This window comes from Planococcus citri, chromosome 5 (genome assembly GCF_950023065.1).
Source record: "Planococcus citri chromosome 5, ihPlaCitr1.1, whole genome shotgun sequence".
In the NCBI taxonomy this organism is placed as follows: Eukaryota; Metazoa; Arthropoda; class Insecta; order Hemiptera; family Pseudococcidae; genus Planococcus; species Planococcus citri.
In genome coordinates this window covers 46,053,729-46,068,790 of record NC_088681.1, presented here as the reverse complement: position 1 = coordinate 46,068,790, position 15,062 = coordinate 46,053,729, and positions in this window count along the sequence as shown.

Here is a 15,062-nt window from a genome sequence, read left to right as displayed (position 1 = left end):
TTTTGCACGAATAAACACTAGACAGTCCCAATTTTAAAATTTTACCCTACGGAAAATTTTTATTAGGTGCAATTCGCGTGTTCATTTTTTATGAAACCTTTCAAAGCAATGGAGAATATCCTCGATAAAAGAATTTTTTCTTTAAGCCGAATTCGAAGCGACGTTTAGAGTGTTTTAAAAATATTTGTTTTATTGACGAACTTTTCAAGCCCCCTTCCCATTCCTAGTTTCTCAAGTTCTAAATTAGGAAAAATTATTTAAATATATTCTGATATTGGGAAAAATGTTATAATTTTCAAAAATTCTCGGGTACCCAATCTCCAATTTCATTTTAGAGCTAAGAAAGTCGACGCAGTGAAGAATTATTCTAAAATGTACAAAATACTAACCTCATCTTCTTAAATGATACTGGACTACTCTTTGCCATTTTGAAAATACGAAATTGCCTGAATTGAAAAGTTGAAAGCTACGTATTTTTGAAATATAAAAAATTACAGCGAAGTCTTCCCCTCCTTCTTTCCAACAAACGAATTTCTAGAACAGGATCTTAACTTCCTTACAGGAGAGATACAATTATCCCAATTGGCAGTAAATTTTTTAAAGCGGATGAAGCTAGAGGTCGAAAAAACGTGAAACATCTGATTGAGAAGCCCATTTTTCGATTTTTGGTGAATTTTTAAAAATCAAATTTGGGCTAAAAATAGGAAAAATCGATATTTTGATTTTTCCTTTTTTTTAGCCCAAATGATTTCATTTCAGTCTCGAGAATTTTCTTTTGATGATTTTATAACGTGATTTCAAGATCTTTCGTTCTCTAGGTTTCAAGATTTTGCATTTTGAGATCTCTCCATATCTAAATTTTTCTGTTTGAATGCATATGTAAAGATTTTTTTTAAATCTCGAGCTTGGTATTGAGATTTTTCTTCGTTTTTTTCTCCATCTCGAGATGTTTTTGTCTCAAAATTTCAAATGAGTTTTTCAATTTTTTTTTTTTGCATTCAGCCTTTAATTTTTTTATTTTTCTAGATTATTTAATTTTAAAAATATTCCAAGTCTATTCGTTTTGCTTGACAGTTTTTCATTTTGAGATTATTGTCTCAAAATTTATAAATTCTTTCATTTAAAAAATTTGTTTGTCTATAATACATATTTTGTTGCCTCCAAACTTTTTTGTTTTGAAATTTTTGTTTCAAGATTTCAAGATTTTTTTCTGCCTTTTTTATTCCAACAGAAATGCCTAAGTTTTGAACTAGACGGACTACATAAATCAAAAAACCATGCAAATATATTACTTTAACAGCCAAAGTTATATGTACAGAAGCTGGCGTGCATTTTTCGATTTTTTATGAATTTTTGAAAACAAACCTTTAGCTCTAAAGATGCTTTTTCGGTAAATCAAAAATCGATCTTGATAAAAAAAAATCGAATAATCCAATCGTAAAAATCGATTCGTCTGCGATTTTCGATTTTGCATAGTCGATCGTGTTCGAAATGAAAAATTGATCTTAGCGTCCGAAATTGGCTTCCCGATTAAAAATCAATTATGTTCAAAAATTGATTAGTTGAATTATACAAAAATCGATTAATTTGCGATCTTCGATCTCATGCGATCGATCATGTTTGAAATATTGAATATTGAAATTGAAAAAATTAATTTTAGTGTCAAAAATAAGCTTACGATCAAAAATCAAACATGATCGAAAAATAATTTATCGAATTATCAAAATCGATTTATTTTCGATCTTCAAGGTAGGTAATCGAAAATCGATTTTTCGATTTTTGATACATAATATCATTTTTAAATCTGTCTTCGTAATTTACGTTAAAAAAATTGACCGAAATCCAAACTGACCTTTTTTTTTTTTTTTTTTTTCAAAAATCGATGTTTTGATCAATCGATTTTTGATTTCCGGTTTCAGTGTTATGAAATCGAGTGATCAGTTTTTTCAATAATAATCGTAATACGAAATGCTTTTGATAATATTTCCAAGTTCGGAAGTACTTTTAATAAAGTTGAGGCGAGATAAGGCGAGTAGAGTAGAGAAATACATCAAATGTAATGAACAGCTGTGCACCACCGACCGACGACGACTGGCTCTGTTTACCAATCTCTACAAACATACAAAGAGAGCAAAATTTAAGATACCTATTACCTAATTACAATAATTATTTCAGGTATGATGTTTTTCTTCTTTTTACTCATAGCCTGTCACTAGATATAATTAACTTGATTAATATATTCTGATAACTTGAGATAGGAAAAGTTTTCCAGCTTTGCTGCATAATTGATTCGCACCGGGACATATAGATAGGTAGGTACTATGTAAGTAATCTAAGTATACTTTCCATCCCACCCACCTGAGAAACAATCACAGCACACTCGAGTGGTTTTCGTAGACTTGAATTGACGCAGAATTTTCAAGGTGGAAAAATGTGTGAAAAATCGTTTTAAAAAGTTTCAACTTTCGCACGTTTCTCGTAGGTACAGTATAGCATCAAAGAACGAAACTTATCAAGTGAATGAGAAGACAGCGAGAATAAAACATGATGTACGATGCGTTATACGTGTACTATGTACGAGTATATGTATATCATTAGGATGATTATTGAAAACGTCTCATCGTGGTCGTGCTGTATCACACGAGGTAGGTACCTATTTGAGTAAAATTTCGCTGACGATGACACAAAATTCCAGCACATAATCGCGAAAGACGTACACGATGAAAACGAGCATCGCTGTGTGTGTCTTCTGCGTCATTTCGTTGGCTTCTTTACAATTCAAAATAAATATGAACTAAACTTATAGGTAGGTAACACTTTTAAAACACCCGACTGCGATTTATATGTATTTCGCTGATAGTTACGTAATATCATGTACTTTGAGAAAAACAGAATTAACAAGATATTCGCGAAAGCTAACCTCAACTTTTATTCCTACCTTGTTCAAATGTTCAAAGATTCCAGCCTACGCTTCAACTGCCTAAACAACTGAAGTTTTTTTTTTTTTTTTGCTTTGCCAAAAATTTTAGTAAATAAATTCCAAGTATCAACTTGTACAGCGACCGAGAAGATACTCATATTTAAAATAAATAGGTGCTTACGGTGAGTTGTATAATAAAGAAGCGAACCGAAAATTACATTAATAATGGTCGTAGGTATGAGAGAGATACTTAAGGTTGTTGAAGTGGCATTATATTCTCTTAAATTTAATTAAATATATTTTCTGCTTAGGTACCGAAGTTTTGCTTTAAATCTTAAACGCCGTGCATGTTTGTAATTTTGTAATATTTCGAAATAAACTGAAAAGCTGTGTAGAAGATGAAGAATAGTACGTACAGAAGCAGAGTCAGTTCGTTGTTTTAAAACTGAAATGTAATGTACGTACGTAGGTATTTAAGGTAACTAAACTATTATAATAAAGTTTATTTTCCCAGGTACATCGTTTCTAGACCTACATACTTAGCACTTACACCGTGAGTGTCAAAATAGTGTCTATTTAGCGAATAGGTAATTTTAAGATGAGCATGAGTGTAGATGTTTGGATTTCTGATTGGCTCATTAATCGGTTATCCCATCACCATATTATAGTATCCCAACGGACACAAAAGTTTCTGTACCCGGATAAAAGGCGATCGAAAAAAAGGATCCTAAAATATACCACCCGCCAACGTTTTAGGTTCTGAAATTTATTTTTCGATTTTTGACAGATTTTTGAAAGTTCAAAGGGCCAGAAATGGAATAAATCAAAATCCCAGAAAATTGACCCGGAAAACTCAGAATTTGGTGTTTAAATGCTATATTTTTGAACTCCTGAGTCGATCAATGACGGTTTCAAACCGCTCTGGAGCCTTCATCAAATTCTCGGTTTCTCCAGTTTTTGAAAAAACGCTGCAAACTGGGTAAAAATGAAATTCAGTACCTATCTATTTTACCATCTTTGCTACTCATCTTTCGACCGATTTTGGCACGTATTATCAAAATCTTTTTGTGCTGGTTCAAATTCAAATTTTTCTCCAGAGATAATTTTTGGAAAAAAATGGAAAAAAGTCGATGCTTAAGACAGCTGACTAGGAACCGGTGTATTGTGTCATGGAAACGGCTGCCGTTGCATCATAATCACAATACCCCCAGAGGGGTGAGACGGCACCTAGAAGAAAAAGATATTTTCAGTATATTTTGGGTTCCTTTTTCGATTCCCCTCTGTCAGGTTCAAAAAATTTGGCGCCGGTTACCCTTTGTAAAGTCATTTTGCCCCTATTCTCAATAAACAATAATATTCAAAATCGAGGTACGAGTAAGTATTCAATTTTGATCACATTGATCATTACCCACGTTATTAGTTCGAAGGAAGTGAATCCCAATTTTGGGTTATTGGCTCCTCCTCCAAATACGGGTGTACTGGGACAGGTGTCAACCCCTTCGACTGATAATACACCAACCCAAACTACACAGATGTAAGTTGGTTTGCCGACCCTAAAAATTGAAGGGGCAAATTTACGTGTCATGTATTGTAATTCCTCGACTATTATAGATAGCTTCAATCTGATTTAGCCATTTTGTAGAACTCCTCAAGGAGTATGAAACGGGTTATTTTAAATTTTTGCCTATCTTCAAAATCGAAGGAGCTGTGATCACTTCAAATTTTCAATGTGCTCTAGCGCCTTAAATTTTAGATTTAGGCAAAATGTAGTTATGTTCTTTTTTGAAGAACAATGGATGTTCTACAACTCACGCTGCATCAATTGTTGGCCTAAACTCAAAATTGAAGGCGTCAGAGCATTTCGAATATTTTGAGCGATCATAGCTCCTTCAATTTTGAAGATAGACCAACAAGTGACATAACTTAAGTTGTAGAACTTTGAATATTCTTCAAAAAAGAACATAACTACATTTTGCCTAGATCTAAAATTGAAGGAGCTAGAGCACATTGAAAATTTGAAGCGATCACAGCTCCCTCAATTTTGAAGATAGGCAAAAATTGAAAACAACCTTTTTACACTCCTTGAAGAGTTCTACAACATGGTGAAAATCAGATTGAAGCTATCTATGATGGTTGAGGAATAGCACTACCTCAAAGAATCGACAATAAATGGCCTGTAATTTAGCCCCTTCAATTTTTGAGGTCGGCAAACCAACTTACATCTGCGTGGTTTGGGTTGGTGTATTACCAGTCGAAGGGATTGACACCTCTCCCGGAACACCCGTGAAAAACTTGAATTAATATCTATAATGTACTCGATTCATTTTATGAAAATGGTACCTACCTACATACCTCAGAGCCCCTTCCAACTTCTCACAGATATTTTTGGTAAATTGTTGACAAATTGGTATCAAAGTATTAATAGGTAATTTGTAGTAAATTACTGTGAAGTAATTTCTTGCAATTTTTTCACAATTTTGGATTTTTAGCAATTATTGGTAAATTACTTTATGGACATTTTTGGTGAATTGGAGGTAATTTTTGGTAAATTACTTTATGGCAATTTTGTGTTAAATATAGCGATAATGTTTAGTAAATTACTTACTTGCTGGTAGCTTTTGGTAAATTACTTACTGGTATTTTTTGGTAAATTGCTGGTAATTTTTGGTCAATTGCTGGTAATTGTTGGTAAATTACTGGTAATTTTTGGTAAATCACTGGTAATTTTTGGTAAATCACTGGTAATTTTTGGTAAATCACTGGTAATTTTTGGTGAATTACTGGTAATTTTTGGTAAATTGTAGATAATTTTTGAAAAGACTGGTAATTTTTGATGAATTACCGGTAATATGTATTTGATGTAATTTTTAGTGAATAACTGGTCGTCGTCGTCGTAGTCGCGCTCCTTTACAGGAGATAGCGTATATGTCCATCTATATTAGCCGGTATCTAGCGTATCTGATCGTTTCTTTCAGGGTCTTACAGGGAGAGTTGGCTGGTGAGTTTGTTGTTAACAGCTCCGATCGTTTCCTCCCTCTTGTAGTTCTTCCTTGAATTTTCCCCTGTACCACTAGCATGAAAATACCGTTTTCTCATATTTTATGAGCTAAATACTTTAGCTTTCTAGTTTTGATATCTTCAACTACGACTTTCCGCTCCTCTCCTATTCTTGCTAATACTTCCTTGTTGGTAATGAAGTCCTTCCATGAGATTCGTAGTAGCCTTCGATAGCACCACATCTCGAAAGCGGATACTTTGTTCTCGCATTCTGCACTCATGGTCCATGTTTCGCAGGAATATTTCAGAACAGTCCATACGTAGCATCGCATAATTCTCTTCCTCAGATCTACACTCATCGTTCGATTTCCCAGCACATTGGCAAGGTTATTGAAAGCGGTTTTTGCCATTCCAATCCGTGATTTAATTTCTTTATTATCTCTGCCATCATTGTTTATCAGCGCTCCAAGGCAGGGGTGGTGACCGAAACGATCGTTTTGTTCCGTTCCGTTCATGAACAAATCACTTTGCACTTTTACTGTTCTGTTCCGTTTTGTTCATCATTTTTTTGTTCTGTTCTGTTCCGTTTCGTTCCGTTCTGTTCCATTTGTTCTGTTCTGTTCTGTTCTGTTCTGTTCTGTTCTGTTCTGTTCCGTTCCGTTCTGTTCTGTTCTGTTCTGTTCCGTTCCGTTCCTTTCAGTTCTAATAGGGAGGGGGGATCCCACATGGCAGAAAAATTTTTGAACTAGACAAATGATCGAATCATCGAATTAATATACAAAATTTGACACCATCCAAAATTCTGAAAATTTCAAGAACCCAAGTGCATTTTGTTTCTCAATTTTTGATGAATTTTTCAAACTAAAATTTGGTCCCAAAATGAGAAAAAAAATTAAAATGTTACTAAATTCATCTAGAAAACCGAAATTTGGAATGTGGAATGTGCTATAGGTAATCTTGTCCCACCGAATCAATTGAAAATGATTTTAAGTCATTTTAAGCAATTCTGCATTTTCTGCAACCTTCCAGCAGATTTTTGACCTTTCAAGAATCGAAATTCCCACTAAATTTTACCAAATGAAGATGGAATTTGGAAAGCTGAAATTCACATTATCCCCCCCCCCCAATTGCAACCTGCTGAGTTGGCTGATACTGTATATAGTCCGGCATATGACAATAGGAGTAATTGCACCCCCCTCCCACCGATCCTCCGGGACAACTTTTTTCTTAAAGGGGACATCCCAAGGAACATTTTAAAGCAAACTTGCCCAAAAAAAAGTTGGCCTTACTTACAAAATGGCGGCCATTTTGATTGACAGGTCAGCCGAAATCGCAGATTTTGCGTTCCAACATAGGACTTGCACGAAAATTTTCAAACCTTACAAAGGTAGATCGAAAGATCATGCAAAAATTTATCACCTGTCAAAATTTCAAGTGCTAAAGTGCGTTTTTCGATTCTTGGTGAATTTTTGAAAATCCAATTCAGACCGAAAATGAGGGAAAAAATCAAAATTATACCAAATTGACCAAGAAAACTGAAATTTGGGATATACCCTATTTTCGACATGCCAAATCGATTGGAAACGGTTTCAACCAGTTTTGAGCAGTTCTGGAGCCTCCAGCAGATTTTTGAAACTCAAAATTCCATCGAATTGGAGCTACTGCAGGTGAATTTCAAGTCGTTTTCAAGCCTCCAGCGACTTTTTGAAAGTTCTTAAAGCCTCCAGCAGATTTTTGAAACTTTAAATTTTCACAAAATTTCATCAAAAATGGAGATGGAAAGCTGAAATTTACTCTATACTTCTTCCAATTTTATAACACTCTCCGAAGACGACTTCAGGTGGGTTCAAGTCATATTAGAGCCTCCAGCGACTTTTTTGAAAATTACTGGAGCCTGCAGTAGATTTTTGAAACTTGAAATTCCCGCAACATTAATTTTACAAATGGAGTTTGCAAGCTGAAATTTACTTCGCAGACTACATGCTGGTTTCAAATGGTTTTGAAGCTTCCAGCTACTTTTAGAAAATTTCAATTTGCCAAAAAACGCCATACAACCGTTCAAAAAGTCGCTGGAGGCTCCAAAACGACTTGAAATCCACCAGCAGTAAACTTCGTAGTGTATTGAAATTAGTTTGCAGAATGAATTTCGACTCTCCATCTCAGTTTAATGAAATTTTGGAAATTTCAAGTTTCAAATATCTACTGGAGGCTCGAGTAATTTTCAAAAAAGTCGCTGGAGGCTCTAAAATGACTTGAACCTACCTGAAGTCGTCTTCAGAGGGTGTTAAAATTGGAGTGTAGAGTAAAATTCAGCTTTCAATCTCCATTTGATGAAAATTTTGTGAAAATTTTAAGTTTCAAAAATCTGCTGGAGGCTCCAAAACGACTTGAAATTCACCTGCAGTACTTCGTAGCATATTGAAATTAGTTTTTAGAATAAATTTCAGCTTTACAACTCCAATCTGATGGAATTTTGTGGGAATTTCGAGTTTTAAAAATCTGCTGGAGGCTCCAGAACTGCTCAAAACTGGTTGAAACCGTTTCCAATCGATTTTGCATGTCGAAAATAGAGTATATCCCAAATTTCAGTTTTCTTGGTCAATTTTGTATAATTTTGGTTTTTGTCCCTCATTTTCGGTCTGAATTGGATTTTCAAAAATTCACCAAGAATCGAAAAACGCACTTTAGCACTTGAAATTTTGACAGGTGATAAATTTTTGCATGATCTTTCGATCTACCTTTGTAAGGTTTGAAAAATTTCGTGCAAGTCCTATGTTGGAACTCAAAATCTGCGATTTCGGCTGACCTGTCAATCAAAATGGCCGCCATTTTGTAAGTAAGGCCAACTTTTTTTTGGGCAAGTTTGCTTTAAAATGTTCCTTGGGATGTCCCCTTTAAGAAAAAAGTTGTCCCGGAGGATCGGCGGGGGGGGGGAGGTGCAATTACTCCTATTGTCTTGTGCCGGACTATGGACTAATACTGTAGGTAATTTGTTCTGTTCTGTTCTGTTCCGTTCCAATTTTTTTTCTGTTTTGTTCTGTTCTGTTCTGTTCAAGAGCACTTCGTTATCTTATTTGTTCTGTTCTGGTTTTGTTCATTTTGTTCTGTTCCGTTCCGTTCCGTTCTGTTCCGTTCTCAATAAGATTTTTTCCTGATTTGTTTATTGTTCCGTTTATTTGTTCCGTTCTGTTCCGTTCCACCAGCCCTGCTCCAAGGTATCTGAATTGGTTTACATTTTCAATTTCTTGTGATCCGATGTTGATTTTGACCACTTTATCATCTCCTTTTGTAAATCTCATCACCTTGGTCTTGCCTGCATTTATTTTCATTCCGTATTTTAATCCTGCACTGTTGATTCGGTCGATCATTTTCTGCATCTCTGCTTCTGTCCCAGCAAGGATCACTTTGTCATCTGCATAGCTTATTTCATTTATTCTCTTGCCGTTGATCTTGAATCCCATTCATTCGATTCGCGCTTCCCTCATTATTTCTTCTGCATACACATTGAACAATCTGGGTGAAAGGGGGCATCCTTGCCTCACACCTCTCTTTATTCCACATCCGTTCTCTGAGTACTCAGTTCCAATCTTGATGTTAGCGCTTTGCTCCCAGTACAGGCTCTTGATTATTTGCAGGTCTTTGTCATCGATATTGTATTTCTTCAGGATCTCCAACATCTTCTCATGGTTGACACGATCAAATGCTTTTTCATAATCGACAAAGCAAGCAATGATTTCCCTATTTGCATTCAGTGCTCTTTGAATGATTACTTTCAGCAGGGCAATTGCATCTCTCGTCCCTTTTTTTGCTACAAAGCCATATTGTGTTTCACTTAGATTTTCATCTATCTTCTTTTCAATTCTGGCATTTATGATGGAGAGTAGTAGCTTCAGTGAGTGGCTCATCAGTGCGATAGTTCTATATTCAGAGCATTTTTGCGAGTTGTTCTTTTTTGGTATTGGTACGAAGTTTACTGCTTTGAGGTCCTTAGGCAGCGTGCCTTCATCATATATTTTGTTTATTATCTTCAGCAGCTCTTTTTCATACTCTGGTGTTAGATGTTTAATCAAGTCTGCTGGTATGAGATCTTCCCCCACTGCTTTGTGGTTTCTGGCTCGCTTCACCGCATTCCTCAGCTCCCACATTTCAATTTGTGGTGCCTCTTCTGTGGATGAAACTTCAATTTGAGCCGGACGTGTATCATCTCCATACAATTCTTGTATGTAGCTGATCCAGACCTCTTCAGTTTCTTGATTGTTGACACAGTACTTTCCGTCTTTTCCTCGCATATATGCTATTCCGCTTCTCCTTTTCTTGTGGGTGGCCATCATCTGCTTCACTTTGGTATGCATTTCTCTAGAGTTGTGCCTTTTCTCCAGCTCTTCTATTTCTTGGCACTTCTCCTCATACCACTTGTTTTTGGCCATTCTGGTAATTTTGGTAAATTACTATTAATTTTCGGTGAATTGAATTACTGGTAATTTTTGGTAAATAACCAGTATGAATTTTGCAGGTTAACATTTGATTCTAACAATAATTTTTATTAAATTACTGATAATTATGAAATTTACTGGTAATTTCACGTGACTAAATTATAGCTGGGATACGTTTGGTAATCACTTGTTGTAAAAACTTTGCAAAATTTTCTGTTTTAAGTACTTGGAAAAAATTTGTGCTGAATTCTCGACATTATGATATATAAGGCTTTAAAACTTGAAAAAAAAATGACAAATTTCTGTTCTGACTTTTCAAGTAGGTACATATCTATTATGATTGAAATAGGATCAGCAAAAGTAAACAAAATAAGTACAATAGGTAATTGTAAGTTTTTGTCGTTAAAAATTGCAACCGTTCGATAATTTCAATTTCTTCGATTTGTATCATTCTTTCATTTTATTTACCGGGTTGAATTAATAAAAGTTTCTGACAAACACCAACTTCAACTTCTTAATAATTTCCAAACATTTCTTGTCTTTGGCGCTGCACAGATTAGAGAGGTAATTTTACCAGATATTTTCTCAAAATTGAGGTAGGTATACATTTCACTAGACAGGTGCGAGCTATGATCAAAAGAGGTTACTGCAGAACATGTACCTAAGTATAATTCGAGCCGAGCAATATTGTGTAGTACGAGTACTTTTTATTCGTACCTCGTGTTTAAAAGTTTTTCTCAAATCATGCCTATAATTACGATTTGTGAATTGCATCATCATTTTAATGACTTACCTATGTTGCCTACTTGGACACAGCTTAGGAAATGAGGAGCCATTAAGGGAACACATTTTGTGCAAATTGTAGGTATTACACCCGATAATCGACGTTAAATGTAACTAGACCAAAAGGTGCTGTTTTTTGCTTCATTTTAAATATGAAATTCGTTAAAAACGAGTCAAAGTAGATTTAAAATTCCGACAAACTTTCTAAAAAGTTGTGGAAAGTGAAAATGAAGGTACCATTATAAGATGTTTCAAAATCACCGAAAATTGTCCATTTATTTTTCAATTCAAAAAGTTTGTGTAGATATAAGAGAAGAATTAACATTTTCTATCTCAAATTACAAAGGAAAAAAAGCCAAAACACAAAAAAATTCAATTTTTCAGATCAAGTTGTAAATTAGGTAATGTATGTATTTCTGAAAAAAAATAATCGAATTTTCAACACCATAAAATTTTATCGAAGTGTATCTAAAGCTTGAAATAATATAAGACAATTACAAATAAGAGATCATCAAAACGTTGTAGAAAACCCGACGATAAAAAATTGAATAAAATTTCAGCGCTACAAAGCTCGTCGAGAATTTCTCCCAAGATAGGTATATAATCTTCTCGAAAGTTTGGAAATTTTTCGGTGTTTCTTTGGCCAAGCAACTATACAAATATTAAAATTACGTTATCCTCGTTAAGTATAGGTAGGTAAGGTAAAGGTACCTCTTGTACCCAATTAATACGCCATCGCAACGCGAAGCCACGCCACACCTCGACCTAATCTCATATAAATTTACACTTTCGCAAACTGAATTTCGATCAAGCCAAAGTGTACGTTTTCCAATTAGAATTCTGCGAGTATTTTTCTAAGCGTATTTTACAACGAAATTACAACATGGAAACACTTTTTTCTTCTTAAATAAAGAAACACCAGGGAACAAAAAGTTTAACTGTTCATTAAGAAAATTTAAACCTTTCCGTTTGTACTTTCTTTTCGTTTTCTCTTGTTCGCCTTTTTGCCTTTCTTTTTCTTCGTACATACAGTAGCGAGTGTAATAGTTACTTTGTCTAAAATATACGCGAACGTTTTGTAACGAATGAATTCCACATCGTATAGAGAAGTCGAGAAACTATTTAATTTCGTGTATTATTTCTTCTAGCTACCTGTATCCTTGTACCTATGTAGCATCTTAAAATCGAGTCAAATGTTTTGACAGAAAGATTAAAGAGGGGTGAAAAAAAGGGAAAAATTGGTTTTATCATTTTTGATTTACAATTTTTTACCAGGTTTCAGAATCATCGGTAGTTTTCCACCCTCCTTTCATGATGACTCTTCATTGTGAAAATTTTTTAATGCAATTAGATATTCCAGTTCGAAACTTTTCTTATCCATTTATGTAAGATACGAACATGGTATTAGTGTGGAGCTTGAATCGATCAATCAGCAAATATACGAATGAGTACGAGGTTTTTACTCGTACATTGAACGGCTACAAATAATTTATAGCTCGAGAACAGTCAAAATGTGGCAGTAAATTTAAATTTATGCTAAATAACGTTTTCCTGAACCTATCCATTAAATTCGAGTACATAGTTGAGTATTTGGAAATTTAGCACTTGTAAGTACTTTTCTAATCATGTTTCCCTGGCAGAGAAAAATTTCTGTTACCTAGGGGAAATTTCATTTCAATTTCAAAAGGAAAGACATTTTTATATGCAGGTAGGTATACCTACTTTGAAATTTCAACAGTGTACACGAGCTGTGAATTTTTTCATTTGAAAACACGTCTTATTAAAGGTATACCTATATTCGACATCATTTCAGCTCCAAAGTGTATCATAAATTTTTTAAATTTGAGTGAATTTTTGAAAATTTCAAACATTTTGAAAAGCAGTTTTTAAGGGTGATTTTTGTTATAGAAAATATAATTTTTTTTGAGTAAAGTGAACAGATGTGAATAATCCTTTGATTTAACTCCCACACATCAACATATATGTAGTTCTGGACCTTTTTATTGAGGCCTTCTGAAATTTTTCAATTTTCTCCAGAAATTTCATATCACTATGGAGGGATCAAAAATCAGTTTGAAGATTTGATTTTTTTTACGTTTTTTGAAATCGTCATACTATGCCAGTAGGAATAATTACACCCCCTCAGACCCTCTGTGACAATTTTTTAAAAGGGGACATCCTAAAAAACATTTAAAGCGAACTTGCCAAAAATATATCTGGCCCTAACTAACAAAATGGCGTCCATTTTGATTGACAAATGAGCCGAAATTGCAGATTTTGCTTTCCAACATAGAACTCGCACTGGATGAAGCTACATCAAAAGAGCATGCAAAAATTCATCACCACCACAATTTCAAGTGCTGAAGTGGATTTTTCGTGAATTTTTAAAAATCAAAATGCCAAAAACGAGAAAAAATCAAAATTTTGCCAAATTGACCTAGAAATCTGAAATTTGAAGATTACCCTATTTTCGAGTTGCCAAATTGATTGAAAACGATTTCAAACTGTTTTGAGCAGTTCTTGGAGTCTTCAGCAGATTTTTTTTATAAACTTGAAATTTTCACAAAATCTCATAAAATGAAGTGGGAAATCTTTGATTCACGCTGCACTTCAATTTTAAACACGCTATGAAGTCGACTGCCGCTGGCGAGATCAAGTCATTTTGGAGTCTCCAGTAGATTTTCGAAACTTGAAATTTCCACAAAATCTCATCAAATGCAGTTGGAAAGCCGAAATTCATTCTGTAAACTAATTTCAGATGGTTATGAAGTCGACTGCATGTAGATTTTAAGTGGTTTTGGAGCCTTCAACGACTGGAGCCCAGCTCCAGCAGATTTTTCTATGCTCGAAATTTCCATAAAATTGAAATTCACTTTTGAAGTGGCACGCCTGGAATTTCGCGGTAACCATTCAAAATGACCTAAAGATTATGAAGTTTTGAATGTACAGCCAAATGCAACCCAGAAAGAAATCAAGGAAGCGTATTTAGAATTATTGAAACAAGTAAGTTCAATGACCAAAATTATAGGTTCTGAAGTTCATTTTTAGACCCTCCAAAACGATTTAAAATTTCAAGAAAAAATCGAAAAATTGCTGAAGTTTTCAGAACAGTCTGAAACTGGTACCTAGGCAAGTACTTGTTGATGTATGGGAGTTGAATTGAAATAATTATTCATATTGGTTCACTTTTGTACAAAAAAAAAATGTTAAAATTGTCTTTGAAACAGTTTTTTTTAAAAATTGTTAAAAGGTATACCTACCTCCGATTAAATAGGACGAATGGCTCAGATTTTGAAAATATTTGAATTCGCCGGGTATATTTTGGAAACCCCCTTCCCCAAATTTTAGAGCATTGAAAATTTCAGCACACCCTCATCCTCCCCTCCTCTTGAGCAAAAAAATCGTCTTTTTCAAGCAGAAATTCCTATTCTTCACCAAAACATTTCAAAATCCCTGCGGTGTACAGAGGACCTTTTTCAATTTTTTGCACTGTTATCTACCCAAAAATCCAAAAGAGAATTTTAAACTGCTCTTACTTTGAAACTACGAGTAAAACCGCTGTTGTATATATTTTTTCCGATAAAATGTCGACCTCGAGCCATAGCATTTTTGGTATTTAAAAAATATATATAATGTGGGGAACTAGGATCAAAAATCTAAAAAAACAACAATTTGTTGAGGGGTTTTTCTTTAATTTTGCGAGCGCATAGAATACAGGAAATATCCATTTTTTTCAAATAGTGTGGAGGAGAAGAGGTTGGGGTGAAATTTTTTCACATCACAAATTCTTTTTTCGTCCTCTAAGGATACGACACTTTGTAAATCTTTTCAATAACCCAAGGTACCCTTTCCAAAATTTTTTCAAAAATCCAAAAATGAACTACGGGGGCCATACATATTGGTTACGATAGTTTTAGGACGCACAGTGG